Consider the following 25466-nt stretch of genomic DNA (forward strand, 5'->3'; position numbering starts at 1 on the left):
ATTATTTAATGCACATCTACAAAATATTTATTTTCAATACTTGCTAGTTTTCCCCTAAAAGTTAATATTTTTCTATAAATTTGTGGGCATTTGTTTGCTCTTAAGTACAAACTGTCAAGCCAATAAACCAGCAGCCTAAGTCAAGTTGATCTGTAGGGTAAATTGAAATGTAGAGCCTTTCCCCTGGCCTTCGTCACTATTTTTTTTTCTTGTAATTATATAATATACATTGCTAGCCCTTTCCGAAAGAAAGGCTCTGGCCACTCCCTAAGTTCCTTTTATTGCCTTTTTTTTTTCAGAAGTTACCTATGGACAGGTAAGTGTGTAGCATTCTCAAACTAAAATGTTACAAAATTTAAAACAATAAACCAACACCCCATCATCCTTCCAGGTTCTCCCATCTTTAAGGGTTTTTTTTCCTCCTCTTTTGTGTGGTGCTCAATGGAATCAAGTGTGGCCTTGGACAGGCTCTGCAAGGGCAGCTACATAGTGGCTTCTTTTCACAGTTAGTTGGTGAGTAAGAAAAAAAGAAAAAGAAAGAAAAAACGGGTGGAGGTTATGTTTCTAATTACATGCAAGCTTTTATATGCAAGACTCATTAAGGACACCCCAAGCTCCCCATGGCCAACTTGGGCAGGTGGGAAAGAGCAGAAGCCCAGACTACCTGTCCATGACCTCAGGGGAACCATGGCAGCAGGGCTGGTAAAACTAGGAGCAGTGGGACAAGACAGTACACCTGCCCACGGCAGCAACCACACCCACCGGAAAAGACCACACATCTCTACCTGCTTCCTATGCCTTCCCCTCGCCCCAGAATTCCATTACATAACCTTCCTTGACTGGGATTTTCAACCTCTCCTTTATAGACTATACCACTTATAAGTGTTTGTAGGTTTTGAAAAATTAACAATTATATAATGCAGTATAGTTCCTATCACAAAGAAAAATCATTGAAAGAATGAAACAGTCTTTTATTTCCCTAGGGGGGGGGAGAATATGTCACAGCAGAAAGACGAGCACTGTGTGATCTCAACTAGACACACACACACACACACACACACACACACACACACACAGAGAGAGAGAGAGAGAGAGAGACAGACAGACAGACAGACAGACAGACAGAGACAGAGATGGAGAGACAGAGAGAGACACAGAGAGAGAGACACAGAGAGACAGAGACAGAGACAGAGACAGAGACAGAGAGACAGAGAGAGATGGAGAGACAGAGAGAGACAGAGAAAGAGAGAGAGAGAGAGAGAGAGAGAGAGAGAGAGAGAGAATTTTGTCCATGTGGCCTTAGTAAGCAATGCAAACAGTCTACAGAGGTTTTCGTTCTCCATGTTAGTAAGAATTTTTTTTTTTTTTTGGTCTGAGGAACAAGGTAATTCAGAAGATAAAAGGCAAGCCATTCCCATGGAGCAGAACAAGCACTACTAATGAACAAGTCGATGCAGAAGTAAGTGTGGTTGCCACTACAAATGACCACAGGTAGCTCCCCTAATCACTTCAGGAAAAAAAAAAACATATATAAGTTCTTCTTTTCCTTTCCCTTTTACTTCTTCCCCAGTATTCTTCCATAAATCTCATGGGCTTTCTATTGGTTCCATAGCCTAGATATAATTTATATATATACACATTAAAATACATCACCAGACACAGATCTGCATGGCCAGGGCTGTCTCTCCAAGCTGCGCATACCCTGGCTAAAAACCCAGTTGATGCTAGCTTAGACTCAAAGCTCTAATCAATCACCAGCGAAACAAGCAATCACTTCTCATCATAAAACATCAGACCATCTTCTTGCCCAGCGAAGTTAACACAATGAGGCCATGTTTCCTGTGATTTTAGGAAAATGTAAATTACTTTAGAGCACCCTTGTCTGGCTAGATCCAATAGATGGGATTTGATTTTACAAATGACATGCGCTAGATAGATTCATGGGTCTTTCTTTGCCATGGCATGGGTTACAAATCTGCAGGCTGTGTCTCATTTGAGATGATTTCTCGTTCTTTAGATAGTAATCAAAGTCACCCCTGAGAGGGTACTAGATTGTTATCATAGGATGAGTCTGGGAGGAGGCCTGGGTAACTTCCTTTGTAAATTAGCAAAAAGACATGGTCTCACCTTGGACTAATCAGGTTAGCAGGTAATGAAAGGCTGTGTGGAATTCTGTGTGGGATGGGAATTCTGAGTCATCCTTACCCAGATCTCTTTTCTTAGGCGTCTGGGCTAACATGTGCGTTGTGGCTCTGCTAGGCATGATGAAAGCACCCAGGCAAGGCATGAAAATATAAGGATAAGGGGAAAAAAATTCAACCCATAGCCGGGAAGAACATTTGTCAGTTAATTCTCACTTCGGTCTACTTTAGAAACAAAGAAGCCAGTGCAGAATACTTAAGGCATAAACCCGTGCCTTGCAGAGTGGAGTCTGGGTCTGGTTCTTGGAACTTCACCTCCCGTTTCTTTGCTGAATAATCTTGCTAAGAGCACCGCTCTACACTATCACTCTATTTCACAGCCCCATGCTTGCTCTCAAGCCTAAAGGGAAAACCTATAATAAAAATTCATGAACAATACAGTATGAAAACAGACCCACGATTATTACAAGTGTGTCATTGAATCATGGAAATTATAAACTAAAAGAGACCTTAGAAATCGTGGACTGCTTTAGAGGTAACTCCTTAAATAGTTTTCTACCCCCTCCCCCAGTGTAATATTGTGGGCTAAGGTACTTGGACATGAACCAAGCTGGGGCAATAAACCCAGATTCCCTTTCTAGTGAGGACATCCTGACGCTCGCATTGGCGTGCTTTGTTTCAGCATCCACGGTCATTACCTTTCATTGATCCAATGAGCCTGGAGTCAATAAAGCTTCACCTTAAAGTCCTACTCAGATAATCATTTCGCAAGGTGCACCTTTGCCTGCAAGTTTTCTATCAATGGAGATGACTGCATTTAAATAAAGGAAAAGGGGTGTGGGGGTAGCTGGGTAAATGGATCGGCTGGTAACTTGCTGAATAGGCATGAGAACCTTCATGAGATACGGTGAGATAAGTCCGAGGTCCTCGGATGCCAGTAAAAAGCTGCGCGCGCATGCGCTGACATGGGCCTGTAACCACATTTTCTCCGGGATTAGACGGACTGGGAGGTTTCGGCAGCTGGATGGCCAGCCAGTCTAGTTGAATCTGGGAGGGACAGGCTCAATGAGGGGGTAAGCGGGAGGGACTGGGAGGGGAGGGAGAGGAGGAGGAAGACGGAGGAGGGGGCAGAGGGAGAGAGAGGACCCTGCCCTCCAAAAATAAGACATCCTAACGTCAGCCTCTACTTCACCATGTATCAGTACACACATGTGGGAATACATTACACACAAACACAAAAGAAGGAATGTCCATACACGTTATATTACAAAATACCATGCAATTATCTGATGCAACTGTAGTGCTTGGCAGGTAACCTGCAGATTAAACCACTCCCTGGGAACTAAGGGCTCCCTACAGAACCGCATCTAATTCCCGTTAAGCACAGACAGCGAGCTCTTAGCTATTAAGAACAGTCAGATAATTTTTATGGGTCCATTTTTCCCATGTCTCTTTTAGAACAACATACAGTATAATTATGTGTGTGTGTGTATGTGAGTGTATGTGTGTGTATATGAGTGTGTTTACGAGTGTGTGTATGTGTGTGTATTATATGAAAATCTATGCAATCATTTATATCTATCATCTATGTATCTGTGTAACCATCTCTCACAGATGTATCTATCTGTCACCTATATATTTATCTATCTCAAAATCACCCTTACAGCTGAGAGTAAATCAGTCATCAGTGGCCTAGAGAGAATTACATCCCTTGGCATTTGATCCAGGTTAACTATCATCTTCTGAAGGGACAGGGAGATATCAACTTTTCTCTAGTTTAGGGAAAGTGGGTTTGCCTGAGGAAGCCCTGGCGGGCTAGAGCTCTCTGCGCTCTCCCTCTGAGTCTGCCTTCCTACCTGGTTACCCAGTTGCTTAGTCCTTGGATTGACCCTTCCCTGCCAAGTCAGACCTAATCCCTTCATGAGCCCAGATCCCGGAAAGGTCAGATGTCCCCAGCACCTCGAGCCAAGAATTCCAACCCGTATGCTGGCTTTTGCCTCATCGCCTCCCAACACTTTGCTGACGGAGTATGAACTATAACTTCTTCCCATGCAGGTAATCATTAGGTTGATGAAGGCTGGCAAGAAAGGGGCTTTGATTGCCTCAGAATTCCCACCTGCTTCCTGAAATAGGAAAAGGAACTTGTTTGAAGCAAAAGGGAAGTCTAGAACGCGGTTACGGTGTTATATTTCAGGGCATCTCTTTGCTTTTGTTTTTGTTTTTCAGAAAGGCAGCTGTCATATGTGTGTGAACTGAGATCCCATGAAGGAAATAGAAATAAAACTTAATGTAGGACTGAGTAGAAACTCTGCACATGAGCTCCAATCAATAATAACAAATAATACTATTAATAATGTTAACTTAGTAAACTTTGCTTAAATAACTACCACAATCACTATACTAGTCTGAAACCACTGAAGAAATATGTAAGGGAGTGAACTTTTCGAGTGTGTTGTGTTGATTTTAACACACACACACACACACACACACACACACACACACTTTCGTACGCATCGACGTAAACATGTAATTCTTTTATTTGTTTCCCAGCAAATCTTGTAAAACGTAAGGTTTGTGAGCAGGCCACTAGACCTCTGAGAACTTTCATTGGATAAAACTGATGGTGTTATTTCTCCCAGAAAAAGAAAAAAAGAAGTAAGATATTCAAATTACAATAGAAAACTCAATGCCATTATCGGATGCATTTACCACTCAGTGCAGCCCACATTCTTCTATACTGAGGACCTCTTGTGGTTCTCTGTTTCCTGCTAGGGGAAGTAAGTGGGAACCCTCATCATGACAGCAGTGCCCTTCCTCCTCAGGCTGTACTCAGCCACGGTGCTGACTCACCGAACAAAATTATCAGCAGACACTTCAGGATCAGGGGCCAGCTCTGCTGCTCCGCCCGAATGAGTGTGAGAAACAGGAAGCTGGAGTCTGGGAGAAAACCAGGAGCTTCTTGGAAACCCCCAAACTCTACGCTCTTTGTCCTAGGTTAGAAAACTGTTTTATTTATCTATTTTTTTTTAATCTCCTGTGCCATCTGAACTCTTGTTGAGTGGCTCCCCCTACCTGGCTCCTGCAAAGTTATTCCTTCTTGGAGCTATTCTGACTGTAACCTGTTCAAAGATTTGAAAATTGTGCTGTCTGTCTGAGATGGTAGAAATAGACAAGGACAATGTCCCGAACCAATAATAGGTTTGGAGACATTCCTTCCCTTAGGAACCGATAGAAGATGGGGCCTTAGGGAGTACTGGGCTTCCTTTCCAATCAGCACCCCTGAAATTCAGCCACCACCTTGGCCTCTGGTGAGTCCTAAACGGACAGGAAGAATTAAGCTGCTCATTGATTTTGAGCACCGAAACTGTCATTTATATTTGGCAGTTGGGCACAGTGGCCTGTTTACAATGTCAGCATCTGGAAGTCATGAGGATCGTGAATTCTAGGCTGGCCTGCGACACATACCAAGACCCAGTCTGAAAAATAAAAAAAATTTAGAGAAAAAAGAAAAAAAGGGAAAAAAGCCAGTATTTGTTCTTAATGGAAAGCACTGGACCCTAGCCTTCTTTTAAGCTTTTGTCGTTGTTGTTGTTGCTGATGCGGCTGCTGCTGTTGTTGTCTTTTGGTTTGGTTTTGCTGCTGCTGCTGCTGTTGGTTTTTGTTTGTTTTTTTCCTAAAGGGAAGTGTGTTGTTAGATTGAGAGCTCTGGTTGCTGTCCTGAAGGACCTGGGTCCGTCCGATTCCGATTCCCAGTTCCCATGTGGAAGCTCACAGATCCAGGGGATGTGACAGACCGTCTTCTGACCTCTGCAAGCACCAGGCATGCATGTCCTCCAGAGACATACTTACAGGCGAGGCAACTATACCCATTAAAAATAACGTAAAATAAAACGGCTAAGAGATCTGTGTTTTATTTACGTAACTAATTTAAGCAGTGTCTCACCCTTCTGTGGGAAAGGAGCTGGGGACTGAACCCAGGGCCTTGCGCTTCCTAGGCAATCGCTCTACAACTGAGCTAAATCCCCAACCCCCAAGACGTCATTTTTAGAGGATGACGATTCCTGTCCGGGATTGTTAATGCTGGAAGGTCAATCTCACCTTCTAAATGGAGATCGGAAGTAGTTAACTAGATTACCAGTGACATAACTAGCAGATTGTTAAGATCAGGGTGCTACTGCATAGGTTTCCTGAGGTGGGATCCCAGGGTGAGTTACTTACTGTGGGGAAGAAGCCAGACATTTAGACCAAATACTAACTCGGGTGAGCGAGCAGCTCTGTACTTGTGGAGGTCAGAAGGTGGAGAACTGAGGTTTGCTGGTGCGAGAAAGGCAGGTTTTGTTTCACCGAACTTCTGATCACAATGCAAATTCTGTTCCCAGAATCAGAGAGAGGTGGTCAGACACTTCCTGGGGAGAGCATTCCTTCCTCTCTCCTAACTTGTTTCTTGCTCTTGTCACATGAGGTCCTAGCCTCCCTGGGTACACATCCTCTCCGCTGGTTCTGACCCTAGTTTCCATCCTGAGCTCTGCGTGCGTGTATACGTAGTGTAGTACTCCCAAGCTACTGTGTGTGAGTGGCCTTCAGAAGGAGTCAGGAGTCAGTTCTCTCCTTCCTCCCTCGTGGGGCCCAGGGATTGAACTCAGCATTGTCAGTCTCTGAGGCAGAGACCCTCACTGGCTGACTCATCTCACTAAGCCTAGAAGTGTTGTGACTCTCGAACTGGCACATCATTTCTGCTCTCTGGCCTCCTGATGCTGAAGGGAGTTCCTAACCGGAAGTTATTTTTAGATCTAGGAGACAGCAACAACCCTGAGACTAAACATGCAGCTCCTTACGACACATATGACATTCTGGGGCAAGCAACGATTTTTACAGCACGCTTCTGAGGCTTGGTCAGTACTGCATTGCTGGATGTTTCCAGAACATTCTTAATGATTATATGAAAGCCAGGATTGGGAAATTAGATCAACCCTTTGCTGTGGAGATCCTGGCTTCCAGAAAATTCTGCTGACTGAGAGACAGCCAAACACATTTATAATAAATAAAAAACTAACACGTGAAGCAACACAATGTGAGGAGGGTGTTGGCTCAGACATCCCCCCGTGGAATCCTCACGATTCATTGAGGGGGGGATTCAACGTCAATTTTGACTTTGTACCACGCTGGCTTAAGGAGTCGTGATCTAATGATACACCGCATAGACGTGTTTTCAAGTAAATAAATAAACCAATGTGCACCATTTCCCGACTACAGAAATCACTTAACACTCAGCTCACTACTTGTTTTAGAGAGGCAGTGTGTTGCTGACGTAGGTGCTGTGGAGGTTTTAAATCTGCTGCATACTTGGACCTGCTCATACTTGTTTTCTTCTCGAATGATGACGTCATTACGTCATCATCGCAGCAAGACTGGAATTCCTACTGACATTACTCTTCTCCAGCCAGGGACGCCATTCGCTGTGTTTTCCCACAAATAAATGCTAGAATATCCTGTGAGAATTTTGTCTGTGCTTTTAGAGACATAGGAATCCTTTGGCTGTCTTTATTATTTTCCAGTTAAGCTCATTGCAGGCAAATAAAAAAATTAAAGGATCAAGACTAACCTTTGAGTGCCAATGAGTTAACCTGTCCCTTCTTTAAATTCAGTGGTCCTTATCTAGATTTTTCTAGAGTTTTCTAAATCATTGTAACATTGAGGAAATCTTCTGAAGGTACCTTCAGGTGCTGGGTGTGTGAATGATTTCTGGACCACCTAATCTACTAGTGAAAAGATAATTTATTTATAGCGAGAGGAAGAAAACCTTTTAGAGATTAATGTTCCATGCTGTACTTTAAAGACATGGAGCTATTTTAGCTTGCATAGGTTAATTCCTATCACGGTGTTTTAAATTACTATTACATTTATTTATCTTTTTGTTTGTGACTGTTTGCCTGTATGTATGCCTGTGCACCACCAAGCCATGCGTGTCATTGGATGGTTGTGAGCCACCAGGTGGTTACTGGGAACAGATCTCAGATCCTCGGCAAGAACAGCCAGTGCTCTTAGTCAGTGAGCCATCACTCCAGCCCCTCCCTTATGGTGATTCCGAATGCCAACTATATCAAAATGCCAGGATGAATGAATTCATTTTCCTTTTCATTGAAACACCTTATATGCTGGGGTATGCTAACGTGAGAGTTGTTATCTAGGCAACATGAAGGAACTTTGCTAAGTAACAGAAATCCACCTTACTCATTAGCTCTAAGATTTCTGCATCTATCGCCTGCATTTAGTGTATAATAAACAAGCAGCCCGTGACCTGGAGGAAAAGAATGCAGATTAACAGGAACTCTAGCACTAACTCAGATGATGGGGCACTGAGGAATTAATCTATTTGGACTCAGTGACTTAGTCTCTAGGAAACAGCTATAAAGAGGTGGCTTGCTACTTCTATAGATTATGTGTTTCTGTATCAAACTATAGCCTACGACATGTCAAGTAAACCTCTACAAAATCTGCCAAAATATTTGAAAGGTAAAATGATGTCACTGTTGTCTTCTTAAAAGTCTTGACTCCTCTTTAAAGAAGCTAAGTTTTGCATGTCGTTACCATTAATTATTTTTAATTGAAACACTGCGTGTATCATCTTGAAGTAGTATGGAAATTGAGAATGTGCCAGAAGACCTGTTTATAAAGGACACATTTGGGTCTCACCTTACCTGGGGAAAAAGCAAATGATTAACTGTTGTTAAGTAAAAGGAGTGATGGTAACGTTTTAAAATGTGATATGACTTATGACTGGGGCACAACTATGGATATATGCCTTAGATGAGACTCTCCTAAGAGCAAGTGATCCGCCTTTCAATTAGTTGCAAAGGCCATTTGATCCCTCATTTTGATTATACAGAACACCCTATCATATTGTCATATACATTAAGTTGTGGTTATTAAACACTGCCAGGAGAGATTTTCATATGAAAAGTTCATAGGTGGAATTTAAAGCATCAACCTATTGCGACCACTGATAGTGGTTAACGTGTCCCGTTCCCCACCCCACCCCACCCCGGGCAGGGCTGAGATCTACGTTAGCAGCTAGAGGAGGAGGAGGAGGAGGAGGAGGAAGAGGAGGAGGAGGAGGAAGAGGAGGAAGAGGAGGAAGAGGAGGAAGAGGAGGAAGAGGAGGAAGAGGAAGAAGAGGAAGAAGTGTAGCACGAAGCTAAGGACTCGGTCTGAATGCAGAAAGCCAATAAATACCATATAGTCAAGCCAACACCTTTTTTGTCCCCCACTAACTTTTCAATTGTTCAGTGCAATTATTTCAACTTACATTTTGCTTTGATTCCATTCTCTTTTCCTATCATGCAGACACACCCCAGCAAGGACACACTCAAGATGCTAGGAAGGCATTTGATGTACTAAGAAAATCTCTCTAGACCTAAGGGGATTGGGAGACCATAGCATAACAATCTTGTCAACATCAAAAACTGTTGCATGAGCTTGACACTTAGGGAATTTATTCTTTATCAAGCTCAGTAAGTACGTGGTGATTTACATAATATCTCAGCTCATATTGGATCTTCACAGACATGCGGTGTCTGTGATAAAAATATACATAATCAAAACTTCAATATCTGTGGTCAACGGTAATCCAACATGATCCAGATTAATCTAAGACCAAACCGAACACTGAAAAAATATTGATTTTTTTTCAAGAACTTACCATAAAAATATCTTAAAAGAAACCCAAGAACTTAGAAGCAAAATTACAAATAAGTTCAGTCAAACACCATCTAGATGGTTTTGCCTCTATTTTTTCATTCCACAATCATAGCATAGGCATGCGATAGTGTTTAAGATGTGTTTTCTTGTTCAATATGAAGTGGTGGCGTGAACAGTATTAAAAAGCAAAAACCACAGACTTATGGAACCTCTGGGTTAAGGATTCATTTCTTAAGATACAAAGATCCTTTGTCTGAAGGGAAGAGGTGATACTTTACAGGTACCACATAATTTAAGGTATCCTGGAGACCTCCCTGGTAACCTGATGCCTTGTTATGGAAGCCAAGTCCCTTCTGTGACCATGAGAGCCACAGCTTCCTAAATGCAGGACCCAGGTGAAACGATGATGCCGGTACTTACCCCCGAAGAAATGGCTTTCCATGTCAGCCACAGTTTTAGGTGCCCCACTCGTGCCTAATCTTGTCAGAGGTCAGATTCAGATTACACTGACTGGCTAACGAATAGAGAAATTTCAGTGTCCAGCCCCTGTGGGCTTCAAACTCTCTATTCATCCTAAAGGAATTCTCCATCATCTGCATGCCTGGCTACTGACTACTTTCTATCTTCAGAAGCTGACTCATTCCAAGGTCTGCTGTGTGGCTTATCATTATCTTGTCCAAAGACAAAAATGCACTTTGAATTCAGATGCAAATGCCCTCAGACTAGAGAATCTGGAGAGAGGCACTGGTACTCTGCCGCAAAGGGCAGAGCCATGAGGGAAACATTAACAGCCAATGTGGTTGGCTTCCCCCTCTAGAAAAACCATGTTGGTAAGACAAACGAACAAAATACAACAACAACAACAACAACAAAAATGATTTTTTTTTTGCAGTATCTCTATGCAGATACTGTGCTCAAGGTGCTTACTTCATTTTAAACTCGGACACTTCCATATTGACATCTTGAGTTCTCATAGAGGCATGGAGACAAAATGATATGGCATAGCCCCCCATTTCATAGAAGCTGCCCATATTCTTATGCCTATTAATTTTGTAACTACTTAAGTGTTTGGTCTAATGAGCTCCACCGTGGGGGAGAGGGGAGTGGCCTGATGACTGCATGCTCTTAATACGAAAATGAGCAAGATACCTTTCTGATCGTACATTCCCCCCCTTGTACCTAAGATGGGTGGATGGTCTGTGGAGGTGTCAGCAATGCAGACAGATGGCTTCTTATATTTTACATGCTACTATGTGAAGAGATTTGGCCCCGAGGATGACATTCTAAAGGTAATCAATGCTACCTCAGAGACATTTTAAGATATGCAGCCTTTAGGAAGATAAGTGAGGAAATCTTCCCCAAAGTTAAAGGGAGAAAATGATACAACTATCCCACAGAGTCCACCTAATCCCCACTCCCCATTCCCTAAGTTGTCACAGCTCTGGAACAAAGTTTCAAGTTCATGACAGAAATATCAACCCAAAACTCCCCCATGGCAGAAATATCAGGTTACCACCACATCTGAAGGTGGTGGTAATTCTTTGGACTCTCAGGACGTTTCCTAAGGTCCAACCCATGTGCCACAGCAGAACAATGATTCAGGAATTTGAAATTATTTCTGCGTTCATTACCCAACCTTCTCACAGCCTGTATTAAAAATAGTAGACACACAGGAAGTCCCCGGTTAAGCCTCTCCTCCAAGTTTTAAGCAACTCAAATGATTGAGTCTTCTTTCCAAGAACCGGTAAGGATGTTAAAGGAACATCTAACCAGCTGTTCTGAGAGAATTCTCTCATCCGGACCAATTGATTCTCACTGACAAGACATAAGGGCTACCTCTGCAGCCTGTTTTACCTCTCCAGTCCCCTCTGCTCTGCAGTCCCCACAGCAGCACAGGGCTCTGTCTTTCCTTGGGCTCCTTTCATTGCAGAGTGAGATGCCCACTCCTTCCGGAAGCAGCACTAAAAACAGACTGCAAAGAGCTCCCCGGTGCAGCCTGCTCTAACAGGGCGATTGCCACAGTTCTCCAGATAACCACACGCTCAACTGGGATCTATGACAAGCAGTCACTGGGAGATTGGCAATGTGCAAATCTAATAACACTCTCTCTCCTCTCTCTCTCTCTCTCTCTCTCTCTCTCTCTCTCTCTCTCTCTCTCTCTTTCTCTCTCTTACTTGTCTGGGTCTGAACTGAATTATCAGCAAAAAGAAATCACCATGTAGTGAATGAAATTAAGTCACAGAGAAACCTAATGGTGTTCCCTGGAGCTGTTTAAGTTTCTTTAAATATGCCTCACCCAAAGCACTGTTAAATAAGCATTCGGCAAGAGGAAGAGTCACTTTATCATCCCGATGACAGAAACCATACCCAAAGCGGAGAAACCAAGACATGTATGTAGCACAATGGTCTACAGCAATGGCTTTAAAATTACACTGAAGCCAAATCGCATTAGCACAGCCAAGCACAGCCAGAGATGATCTTTTCCCAATCTTTTGGAAGGAAAACATGTATCGCTTCTAAAAGGCATCTAAATTTATTCTCTAGAAATATAAAAATAGCCTGTCAGTCAAAGCGATTAAAAAGCAAAAGAAGACAAGGACAAAGGACATCGAGAATCGGACATAAGCAGTTACATACCTTGAAGAGCTACATAACCCTGAAGACAGGGTCTCTCACGTTAGGATCACTCTGCTATTTGAAGGAAGCATAACCAGCTCCTGAGCCTTCCAAATGACTGTCTCTCACGAAAATGAAATTAGCTAAAAGGCTATTCAGACATCAAGCCCTATGCTAACATAATCCTGAAGAAGAAAGGAAAGGGTCTACTCGTGCTGAAGAGCATATCCAAGGCTTTCTGACTTTCACAGAATTAGAAAACAAGGAGTGCCTTCCTGCCTGCCCTGTCTACTTCGCTGCTTACTTGAAGCAATAAACTGCAGAGTTGGTCTCCAAGGCAGACCAGGAAGGGGTGGGCACAGTTTAGATTCATTTTGCATCGGAGCAAATTTTGAAAAAAAAATTTACAGATTCATTTTCATGTTAGAGGCTGTCATTCTTGCTCGAAGAAGCTGCTTCCTTTGAGAAGGCAGACAGGGAAATGATCATCTCCATCAGAGAGAACATTTCTAGCAGCCTCACCTTGCACCTCCCCTCCTCCCATGACATTACCTTCCTCTTTGCTTTTTCATGTAAGCGTTCGCTCCGGTCTTACTCTGTGTCTGCAGAAGTGATCACGCTTTGAACTTAACACAACCGTGACATCAATATCAGCCACATAATTTCTCTTCCGAAGAAACTTTTTAAAACACTTGCCTGATACAGATCCAATCCTACTAGCACACTTATCACCCAAGAGAGCTAACGTTACATCGGAGGCTGTAAGGAAAATGACTTCGAGATTTTAAAAATAAAACAAAAAAATATTATCATCACCCCCCCCCCTTTCTCCGACCTCTTGGTACACAGGACCTCTGAGGTAACCGAAGAAAGTGATAAGTTTTCATTTTCTCGACGTTCTTTTTCAACTGAATCAAGAGAATTCCCAAACTTGGCACCCGAAAACCCATATAAAATTACTGGAAACTTCTGTTACAGAAAGCATAGCCCCTTTCAATTCCCATCCCAGATTTTAATTTTTGCCTGCTTTGGGGGGAAGGGGAGTCCACCCATGCCTTCGGCGAGACATAGAAACAAGATAAACAACACAGAAACGACAAACAGGTCAAAGGGAAAGCACAGATAAATGGTAGAAAGAAAAAAAAAGGGGGTGGGTGGGCGCAGAAGCAGAAAGCCCCAACAGGGAGACACAAAAGGCTTGCGATGCTCACGTCGGAAGACTTGGCTCTTTACCTGAAGGAACAGTGGAGTGACCCAGCGTCCGGGTGCCTTGACTGACTGGATTTCGTTTGGGGTTTTTGTGAATAATTATTGTTTCTCAGTGAATGCTTTGGTTGGGTCAGTTTGGTTTGTGGCTTGCCTTGGCTTGGTCGATTTATTTAACTGCTAGCAAAAGGAGCTCTCGGCTTGGAGGCAGGGGTCCCCAGGCTGCGCTGCCCAGGCACAGCGCTGGTGGGGAACGCGTGGCTGCGACTGCCCGGACTGTCGCCGCTCCGGACGCTTGGAGGTCGTCGCTGCTAGAGAGCCTGTATGTCACTCCAGGCTGTTGAGCTCCTGTCTATTTGCCTGTCTGTTAGTCTGTCTGCTTCAGGAAAGGGATGGGGGTGATGTCCAGGTTTTGCTCCGCTCCTCTCTCTCCGGAGTAGGCACCGTCTCCTGCAGCCAGTCCTTGCGCTGATCTGTCCGCCCCTCTGCGACCTGCGGTCCCGCCAGCAATGCGGGGAGCCCGCAGTGTCTCTGATACTTTGCTACTTTGCGCTCCGGCCACTTCCTTAGTTCGGGTGGGAGGAGGTGACTGCAGGGAGCGAGTGCGCGGGGCTGGTTGTCACTGTCCCTGTCCCTCCTTCTCCCTCTCCTTCTCTCTACCCACTGAGTTCTCTCTCTCTCTCTCTCTCTCTCTCTCTCTCTCTCTCTCTCTCTCTCTCTCTCTCTCTCTCTCTCTCTCTCTCTCTCCTGTTTCTCTATCTCGCTACCTCACTCGCTTGCAGGATTTCGATCTCTCTGGCTGAGTGTGTCCACCTGCCGGTCACTCTCGCAGTCCCGCCGGAGTCAGCAGCCTCGCTGGGGCCCCCTGACTGCCCCTCCCGGCCCGGCCATGCCCTCCCACATGGCTGGCTAGGCTCCCAGGCAGCGCCCAGCTCCTCCCTGCCAGTTGAAGACGCGTCCGGCCCGGCGGGCACCAAGAGCACGGAAAGCATTGCACATGGCCCCCCCAATAACTCCCACCCAAGACCCGTGCTCCCGACCCCTCCGCGGAGGGAGATGGCCCTGAGGGGACGCCTGGTGATGCCCGGTCGCTGCGCCACCACGCAAAGCCGAGGCTTGAGCGCAGCCGGCACCTGCTCTGTGCGCCGGGCGCTGCCATCCCCACTGCTCTCGCCACCCCTGGGCTGGAGACAAAGCGCATGAGCCACGCGCGTGGCAGCGCGAGCATCATTAATCAGAGAGGAAACTGGCGCGCTGCCCCGGCCCCGCCACCCTACCTCTCCCTCCCAGCCATCAGGAGCGCCCCGGAGCCCAGCCCTTGCCTACCTCGCTGGGGTACCACCTCCAGTCTTAGGGATCTTTGGCCAAAGCTTCTGGCGCTCTGGTACCCCGCGCTTACTCTCCGGGGCCAAGTGCAGAAAACAGCCCAGGGCAGCAACACCTCACCCCACCCAAGAAATAATTCTCAGCTTTGAGCTCTCAGATGCCCAGGCTTTGGAGCTGAGAGAGACCACAAGTCCAGCTGCTCAGCGAGGCTGGTCGTCTGAATGCAAGACCGCCCAGATCACAGCCGCCTCCTGCCCCGCTGGGCGCTGATGCGCTGACTGAGAGAAACCGAGCACTGCAGAACCCAGAGGGGTAGGGCTGGGGCAGGGAGCAGAGTTGACACCTGAAGAAATAAAAGCCCTGATTTACCCATTTGTTTTGGAGACGCGTACTATTTTTAATATGTTCAATTCATTTTTTTTCATTATCTAAGGGCACACTACCAAGAGGAGGAAAAAGTACAGTGAAGAGTGAATAAATTTCCGGAATACCACCCACCCGTGAGCGACTATACATCCTACTTTCCTGACAGCATAGGTCACCAGCCAAGAAAGTCCATTCTAACTTCCTACCCCCAGCTGAGAGCAAGGCATTGGATTCTGGGCTTCTTGGCTGGGTTGTTATTAATGGGTAGCAAAATTATAGTTGTGTACTTCTTGTGTGCAACTGCCAAAGCTCGTTTTAACAATCTCCAATAGCCGAGCTTCTGAAGTGCAGACAGTGAGTTAACTGTGGATCTGCTGCAATGCACAATACATTGAAAAAATAAATAAAAAACAACCTTACCAGTGGTGATTAGAAACGCCACGAGCAAACAAATATATAACTACCATAAACTACGCCACAAAATATCTTGTTTTATTTTTATTTTTTTACTTCTATTTAGGTACACCTACCTTTAATGGTAGATGTTTAAAAAAAATGAAAACCAAACAAAAACAGGCTTATAAGACACATGGCTTCCGTGGTATTCTAGAAGAGTGATTTGTGTATAGCGCCTGTATGGTCATGCTGCCAGCTACTAATATATAGATTAGAGATTTTAAAGTCTGTGGTGTATGTGTATGTGTGTGTGTATGTGTGTGTGTGTGTGTGTGTGTGTGTGTGTTCTCACATGCATGTGTGCACTCCGGGGAGTAGAAGTTGGGTTGGTCCTTGAACAGATCTTTATTCTTTAGGTTAGTGTCTGCCTCTGGGTTTCCACTTCTGCAGGGACTCGGGGAGGACACATCCACAGCACAAAGTTTCAGGCAAAAGGATCCTAAAGCTTTCAGGACTGACACCTTGGCATGAGCTCCATCTTTCCTACTAACACCTCTCAAAGCATACTGGGAAGTGTTTTCCAGCCATTTGGAATGTAACAGAAAAAAAAATTAAAATGTTTTTAATCATATTCCAAGAACAAAAGACTAAATTTCTTCTTGGGAAATTGTATTAAGTTGTGTATGTCATCAGTGTGGGTATCTCTTCCAGACAAAACCACTCCCCCTCCTACCCCCAGCTACACACACATATATATACTCATGCCTCCCCACACAAAACCCAATTCTGTAAACCAGAGTGGAAATTACAGCTTTTGAAAAGGACAGGGGAATTCTGTGAGAATTTTTAGTTTAAAAAAACAAAACAAAACAAAAGAAAAACTCTAGCATGTAAGACTGACGAGAAGTTTCTAAATCTTAACATAGTGGACAAACTGGATGATGATATTTAGTGCAACATCTCTTGTGAATTTTTAAGCTCGGTTTGAAAATAAGGAGTACACTTGGAATTAAAACATTAAAACTCAATTTTATTTTTTGTCTTTTCCCCTAATGTATTTTTGCCAACAAATCAGTGGCCTGAGAAGGCTAAAGTTTATTTGAGGCCATGTTGCTAATTGGTATTCAGCTATCCAATTTAAAAAATTTGTGTGCTGGTGTGGGACTGAAATATCCTCTTGGGGCTATTAGGCAGGTAGTGAGCAATGTTATTATTGTAGGCGTTCAGAAAGTGTGCACATTTCCTTAAATGATTTGAAGTGGTTCTTAACAGTTCAGGCCCTTGGCCTGACATATTAACAGATATTACATTGTGTAAAATGAGATCTTCTGGGTTGGGCCTCTGAGTGATAAAGTCACAGTGGTAGTGATGTCCTCACTTTAAAGATGACATAGAGGAGTGGGAAAACAGGAGGTGCTGTTACTCCTGGTCTGGGGCCCTTGAGTGTTTGCTGGCATTGTGTTTGAAATGAGGGAGTGAGTCTGTAACCAGGTAACCCTAGCTCAGGGAGTTGAGCTCACCTACACACTGGCAAACATCTGAGACTGTTGACAAGCTCTTTTAAACACATATTCCCCGAAGACACTAAATTAGTGCCCTTTAATGAAGCTCTCAAATTGGATTTTCAAAATAAGCCGAATTGCTAGAATAACCCAACTGCCTTTATGAGCACCTTTCCAGCTGAAGCGAGAAGTAGGATTTCCGTGCTGTTGAACTTGCAACATTTCTCAACAATTAGGTTGTGAGGAACTCCACTTAAGGGCGGACACCCCCTCCACTGTAAAGGCCCACATATTCCCTAGAGAGACTTCTCATCTGCTTCGTATCCAGCAAAACCGGCTAGGGTCTATTAAATATCAGTCTTGGGGTTGGGTTTCAAGGTTTAGAAATAGAAGTGAGGGAGAAAGGCAAGGAGAAAGATGGGGTGGGGTGAGGGTGGTTCGATGGCAAGATTAACATTTCAACCAGAAAAGTCGAGAGCCCCATTCTTATTCTGTACTCAGCCAAAATAACTCCAAAAACACATTTCAGAACATCAACAAAGACTGTTACATCATGTATGCATCTGAGCGTGAAGAAATGTCACGATCAAAAACAAAGAGGACTTCGGAGACTAGAAACCAAATGTTCAGATGGCACGGATCCCTTGGTTCCAACTATGTCTCCTCTGCAGTAGGCTGTGTGGAATGTAAGAAAATTATCCCGTGAGCAGGCAGACCATAAATGACCCCTGGCCTGCGCTCCCATGAAGTGATGCTCTGTTGCCAAAGCAGCTCAAGACGATTCTTAAAAATAAACGTGTTTGGAGCTTTCCTGGAGCCTCCTCTGAATCAGAGGAGGGGCTTTGGAGAGGCACGGGAGGCATCTGCTACAGGGAGCTTTGGAAAACCTATCAGGGAAAGATCTGAGCAACAATAGACCAGGGAGGCTGCTGAATAAGTTACCTTGTTTCTTTTCAGCATTCCTGGGCCAGATACTTTGACACTCTAAGCATCTTGCTTGCCCCGCCTCTCCTGCCCCACAATGCGGGATGCAGAGCAAGCACTGTGTTTGCCCATTTGCATCCTGAGAAGCCCCAGGTTTTCATGGGATCTGGCAGGGGGACAGGAAGACTTTCTTTCTGCAGAGCAGGGGTGGGATACCCTTGTCACCTACTACTCTAAGGCCACTTCGGATAGAAGTATAGTCCCACATGGAACCCACTAGAGGTATTATTATTGCTTCCTATTTTGCTTGTGGGTATGTTGTCTGTAAGTATGCACATGTGGTGTGGGCACATGTGTATTTGCAGTTCGTATTCACACGTGTGTGTGTGTGTGTGTGTGTGTGTGTGTGTGTGTGTGTGTGAATGCCAGAGATTGACATGCCCCTGCTCATCTCCACTTTTATTTATCAAAGTGGGGTATCTTGCTGGAGCCAGAGCTCCCCGATATATCTAGTCTCACTGGTCAGCTTGGCCAGGGCCTTTTGGGTCTCCAAGCCCATCGGGCTTCCCAGTGGATTCTGGGGATCCGAACTGTGGTCCTGAAGCATGTGCTCTCATCCAATGAGCCACTTCCCCAGACAAAGGTGTTACTGATTTAAAAGAAAACGAACGACCAAAACTCTTGGCCTATAAATCAAAGTAGAGAAAGAGCACAAGCACTGGGAGGCCATGTAAGAAAAGAGAGGTCGATATTGTATCCAGGAAGCCTCAGGAGGGACACAGAACACAGCCTAGGCTGTGCCAAGCGAGGTCTGTCGTCCAGCTCTTTTGTAGCCTTTCCTGAGGTCCCAGATTCTCCAGGATGGACACTGGTTCCTTCCTCACACAGGAGCAGAGGAGTGTCACTATCAGATATTTGGCTTCTTGACCACCAGTAAGCATGGTTAATTAATTAATTAGGGATTATGGGGGTTGGGGGGAGTAGCTACAGTCTACCTCTAATGCAATGCAGGATGTTGGAATTTGAAAACTGTTCTCCAAAACTGAAACTGAGACGCGCGCGCGTGTGCGTGTGTGTGTGTGTGTGTGTGTGTGTGTGTGTGTGTGTGTGTGTGTGTGTGTCTGTACACTCGATACTTTAAAAAGTACTTGTTGTCTCAGATCCAACATCTCCAGAAGGACACCACTAGAGAGATATCTGCATAAATGTACAATTTGTCCTCTAAAGCCACTCTTCAAAGAATGTCTTTTTTTTTCTTTTCAAAATGAAATTTACATTTATGCAATGTAAAGAGGCAGTTTGGGGAAAAGAAGAGGATTTCAAAATCAAAGGGGACAGAATAAAACCTTTCCCGGAATACAACACCCAAATTGCCATAGCTGTTTGGCTTAGCCAATCTGCATGCATATGTATCTGTAAATCCATGGCTCTGTTCTGCGGTCGTGGATTATAGAATACGTGTTATTTTATAATCCACTCCCCCGTTCCCTGCTCCCCTCTCTGCTTTAGAATGAATCATGAGTTCTTTCCATGCCTTTGCCTATATTGTTAATGACAGCAGAGGGGTTCATTAAATCTTTGAGTATACCTGTGCTACAAGTAAAAGAATGCATGAGTTCCAGCTTGGGAGATTTTATTCTCTTTAAAGTAAATGAATTTTCCCTCCTGAGGTCTCCTGTAGCCGAGGCTCACCTCAAACTCCTCATGTAGCTAAGGATAGCCCTGGACTGATCCTCCTGCTTCCAGATCCTATGTGCTTGGACTGTAGGCTTAAGCCGCTATGTCCAGTGTCCACACGGCTGCTCATGAGACCCAGAACATACTCCATGCTACATAAGAACACTACTAATAGAGCTATACCACCAGCCCCAAGGGGAATCTTCAAACTTGAGTGCTTCATCCAAAAAGGACCCATGTTTATATTTTATGTTTGATACGATCCTAGATTAATTATATAGAATTAAATGAGAGTTTACTACAAAAAAATGTTAAAATACACTTTTAAATAAATGGGATTTTAAAGATATTTTAAAAATCTGGTGTATTCGTGTATGTGTTCCTGTACGTGTGTGTGTGTGTGTGTGTGTGTGTGTGTGTGTGTGTGTGTGTGTGTGTGTGTTAAGAGGGCAACATGTTAGAGTCCGTTTCCTCCTTCTACCCCATCGGGCCCTTTGATTCAGCTCAGGTCCTCAGGCTTGGCATCAAGCACCTTTGTCTGCCGAGCCATGCCACTGGCCCAAAGTGGTTTGAATTAAGACAACATCATTTTTATGTGGTGAACAGGAGAAATACTCTGTGTTTACTAACGGTCACTTTACTTCTCTTTGGTAAACAATTTTAAATGAAACGGAACACCTTCAGACCAAGAAGTTAGGATTTGATGGGCGGGAGATCCGCCCTCTTCTCCCTAGGGATAGAGCAGCTCCCTAGGAAACACCGGACGGTGTCTCAAGTTCTCCTCTTCCTTCGCTTATGACTGTCGCCATTCAGAGTCAAGGGCACCGATTTGATTTATGTTATGACAACGCCCCAGCTCCTAGGGCTACACGAGCACAAAGTAAGGATCTGTGGGGATAGAGAGAGTGCCAGGCAATAGTCTGTAGTTGCCTTCTCTGTGCTTTATTAACCCAGGCTCACCCAGCCCACCTTTGTGACCTTCCTGCAGGTATTTATCCCCCGCTTCTGCAGTCTGATGAAGTCCTGATGAATGGACCATTCAATTACCGTGGGAGTAGATTGTATCACATCGTGACAAATGACACTTCTCTGTGGTGTGCTAGGTTCTTCTTTATCCTCCATAGTGATACACATGAGATTGGACATACAGAGAACCTAGGCAAGGCATTATGAAAAATTCACAAACTTGACGGGTCTCTGAGGCTCTCTAAGGAACCAGTTTTGAGGATGACCCAGACACGTTAAGCAAGAACTCCTATCGTGGCTTAAGATACTGAGAACTGTTGCTTGTTACAAAGTCCATCTAGCTTGTCATCATTTATAGACTGCTGATCTCACAACATGGTGCAGTGTAGTAAACAGAGCCAGGCTTAGGATTCCTTCCCAAGGACAGAATTGCTACGGAACCTGTCACCAAATGACTGTGACTCCAAAAAGTCATTTTTATCTATGAACTCCATTATGCCTACTTTTTATTATTACTTTTATCTTCATTTCTAAAACGCAGGGAAGAGTCTACCTTTTCACCAAATCAATCCTGTGCCGTTCTGTTGACACTTTATGATAACGCTTGGCACACACCCAGAAGGAGCTCGTTCCTAGTGTATGTTAACATTACCCCAGCAATATAATTACACTACTCTTGTCTTTGTTTGAATTCTATAACTAGCCTAGAAATCTTCATAACAGTTTTTACATCAGAACTGAGTTGAAGTTAGAGGGTGTCTGGAAAGAGCTGCTGGCTTTTGCTATTGTCTCTCTAAGTGTAAAATCTGAGCTAACACCCCTCTTTTCACCTGCAGTGAGGATTTTCAGGGTCCAGCACTACTCCTCGATGATGTTACTTCTGCCTGTAACCTCTTTCATTCCTAGATTCAATTGTTTAACTTCTGACCTGTTTTTACGAATGTTATCAGAGTTTTTTGATAGTAATTCTCCAAATAGCCCAGGTGTTAAATAAAACACTTTTACTATTTCATTAACCCCTACATTTTTTATTTTCTTTTGAACATTCTAGAGATTGTTCAATTATTATTTTGACCACCTAAGGAGTAAATTTAGCTCATTAAGTCTGAATGTTTTTCCCTGTTAGATACACTTAAGAATGTATATCTCGACTCAGCATGCATCTGGTGCAAACCAAAGTTGTTACCATTGAAGCTTTATTATTGTTACTACTATATTATACATTATAAATATATATTATTACATTATTATACTACATATTAAATTTATAATATTAACGTTACTATATAGAATATAATTATATTTATAGTATAAGCTTTATTTTTATTATGGATGTTCTATACTGTAATTTGCATTATAAATCATTATCATTCCATAAGAATTTAGAAATATTTTTACCATTTACATTTAACTTACAATGACCTGTTTTTTAATCACCTATTATCAGCTAATTTTCCTTTATCTCAATCAGCGATTTTAGCTAATTGAGCTCTCCTCTAGCCTCTATGATACAATGTCTTCTAATTGTTTGTGTGCTTTGGACACAATATATCTCCCTTAGTACAGGGCTCTGTGTAAGTAAATCTGACCGTTTAGCTATATAACAATAAAAACCATTTGCACTTTTAAAGGAGACTCTGCTGTTCCTTCTGTGCTGTTGCATCGGTCTCCCAGCCTTTGAGTGAGCAGTGCTAACGTGTTCTATTGTTTCTAGAAACTTGCTAATCTTTCCTGTACAAATATTGTGGGTTTTGGTTTCTTTTATTATGAGTACGCTTTGAGACAAAATGTTAAATTGCGCATTATTCCGCTAAATTTTTAATAATAAGCATGCATTCTAGCTACTCATGTCTCTTTGAAAGTTGATTTTGCCTGTCATTAACATAGAAGGAAATGTTTTCTTTTGACCTGCCCCTGTTGACAGATGCAACATTTGCTTCGAACCTTCTGTATTGATGCTAGTGTATGTTCTGAATTGAGGTTGTGTTTCATTCCTGGTAGTCAACCGTTGGTCTCTTACAAATACAACCCAGGGATTAACTTGATAGATTTGTCTTCATTTATACCACCAGGGTTGTCCTTCACTCTGTTACTCTCTTCCTGATTTAGTTCTGAAGAATTTCCCCTTGACTATTGCTTCTTTGATTTCTTTCCTGAGGCTTATATTAGAAATAAACTGTAGGCTCTTGCTGCTCAAAAACGACTCCTTTTCCCGTATGTGCTTCTCGATGGCTTTCTCATGTCTTACTTTGATCTTTCTCTTTTTCTTTCCAACCTGTGATCTTAACCACCTATTAGACTTCACTATAATTTCATTTATACACATTTTAGACCTTCCACTTTATAATCTATCTCTTGTTCATCATCCTATGTTTTAGTCTGTGTTCCTCAATCAGAATGGTCTCTTAGTGCCCTTCCATGGACCACCCAAGGACTGGGTCAACCATCTCATCTGCTAACCTCACATCCGTCTCTGGCTTCTGTGCACATCTAATGCAAAAATAGTGAATCACCTTTATCTTAAAAATCTGCACTTAAGAGGCTGGAGAGATGGCTCAGTAGTTAGGAACATCTGTTGCTTTTTCAGAGGTCTTAATATTGACTGCCATCACTAGTAATGCAGCTTACAACTCTCTGTAACTTCAGCTCAAGGGAATTCAGCACCCCTGTCTTCGGTGCACTCATGCCCACAAATCCTTGTGCAAACATACGTATCTATACACAATTAAAAAGAATAAAAGTAAAGCTTTTAAAACGAAACCTGTGCTTGGTTGGTCTTTCAAAATAATTTAAGGACTCAGTTTCATTTAATATTTTTATACATTTCCGTTTCCTAGTAATGTGAATACTAAGTTTTTATCTTTATGTATCTCAGAATAATTCGCTCTTCATTTTCACATTCACCTTATTAGAATATAGCTGTCTGGCTTTTTACCCCTTGCAAACATAGCACACAACTAACCTGCCGTTCTGCATACTTTTAAGTCTCTCTCCTCATGTTGTCTGCCTCAGTTTCTTTTCCATTGGTGTGGCAAAACACCCCGAACAAAGGCAATGGAAGGGAAATGGGTTTTATTTGGGCTTGTAATTCCTGAGAGATGTAGCCTGTCATAGCAAGGAAACCATGACAACAAGCAGGAAAGGCACAGGGGTTGGATCACGAAGCTGGCTGATCACCTTACTCAGCGCTCAAGAAGCTGAGTGAGCCAGTTGGTAGGTCCAAGCTGTGAAGCCTTCAATCCTGCCCCTGGTGACCCGCGTCACTGACAAGATATGGAGACAAATAGATGTGTCAACCTCAGACAGAGGCAGGAAGTGATTCACAAAGAGCCATCTTCTAGTGGCCTCTGAAGCTCTGACTTCTCCGTTCTTCATTCTGAACCTACGTGGGACTCTTCTCTGCTCCGCGTAGGAGGACTTGGATGACTTCCTCAGTCTAATTTTCTTTTCAATCTATATTTCTTTTCTCATAATTACTAAGCCTCCAAGGATGCTCTTTCTAATTTCTTTGTGGATTTGCCATTTCTATTAACTCGACCAGAAAAGATTCATCAGTACGAACTGAGCATGCCATAAAAAAAATAACTAAATATTTATTCTAAAGTTTTGGTTTTATTAATATACCTTATTCATTGTGAAAACTTTAATAACTTATCAATTCCAATTTGTGCTAGTCATATACTTTTGGGTGTGGTAACACTCACTGGAACATAGCTGATATACAGGAGTAACATCCTTAAAGAGGTACTCTCTGCCCCAGAAGCTGTTAACTGTCCAGAGCTTCTTTGCTTGACAAACCAGAGCATATAACACTTTTTATAGATTGTCCTTAGAAAACAATGTTGTACTACTGATTTATAGCCACAAGACAAAAATTTCATGTAAATCAAATATTTTCACACATACATACTCTTACATACAAACTTATTAATTAATCTTACATGTATAATTACTTATATGTATTATAATATTGTATAGTGCAGTATATTATACAGTAGTACATATAATTTATAGGGAGAATTTTCATCGGGTTTAAGGTTTAAGGACCTATTTGATTTCATTATTGTCTGCTCCATTGTGTTAATGTGCTTGTTAAAAAATCGGTTGGCTTGTGTGTAAGATACATAATAGCTTATTGTACAACACAGCATAGATCACATATGACATACAACATGTTGTTTTAACATATGTCTGCATAGTGTGTTATTATTAGGTTTGAATTTTTTAGACTTACCTATTATATTTCACGTGCATGAGTTCTCTGCCTTCATGGATGGATGCTCTGCCTTCATGGATGAACGTGTACCACATGCCTGCCTGGAGCCCACAGAGGTCACGTAAGGGAATCAGATCACCTGGAGCTGGAGTTACAGGTGGTTGTTGGCTGCTATGTGGGTGCTGGGAACTGAACCTGGGTCCTCTGAAAGAGCAGCGCATGCCCTTAACCCTCTTAACCACAGAGCCATCTCTAACCTCAATGTATATTTTATGTTTTAAATGCCTGTCTAGTCAACAAATGAATTTTGAACAAGTATTTCATGTACTATGACATGTAGTATAGATCATATACATATAATGTATTGAATGTACATGTAATGACTATTTGTATACATTCACAGGTATACATGTATATGAAAACTTCTGGTTG

At 43.1% G+C, this 25466-nt stretch overlaps 1 protein-coding gene across 16 annotated transcripts in view; it reads right to left on the reverse strand.

The window, feature by feature from the left end:
* Window positions 1-14506, reverse strand: part of Arpp21 (cAMP regulated phosphoprotein 21) — a 164359-nt gene extending 149853 nt beyond the window's left edge. For all 16 annotated transcript variants that reach the window (XR_015626838.1, XM_087562978.1, XM_087562985.1 and 13 more), the window contains exon 1: window positions 13689-14506. The gene's annotated coding sequence lies outside the window, so the exon portion shown is untranslated. The remainder of the gene's footprint in view (window positions 1-13688) is intronic.
* Between the last annotated feature and the right edge of the window lie 10960 nt (window positions 14507-25466).

The sequence above is a fragment of the Rattus norvegicus genome, chromosome 8 (assembly GCF_021556685.1).
Source record: "Rattus norvegicus strain SHRSP/BbbUtx chromosome 8, alternate assembly SHRSP_T2T, whole genome shotgun sequence".
NCBI classification, from domain to species: domain Eukaryota; kingdom Metazoa; phylum Chordata; class Mammalia; order Rodentia; family Muridae; genus Rattus; species Rattus norvegicus.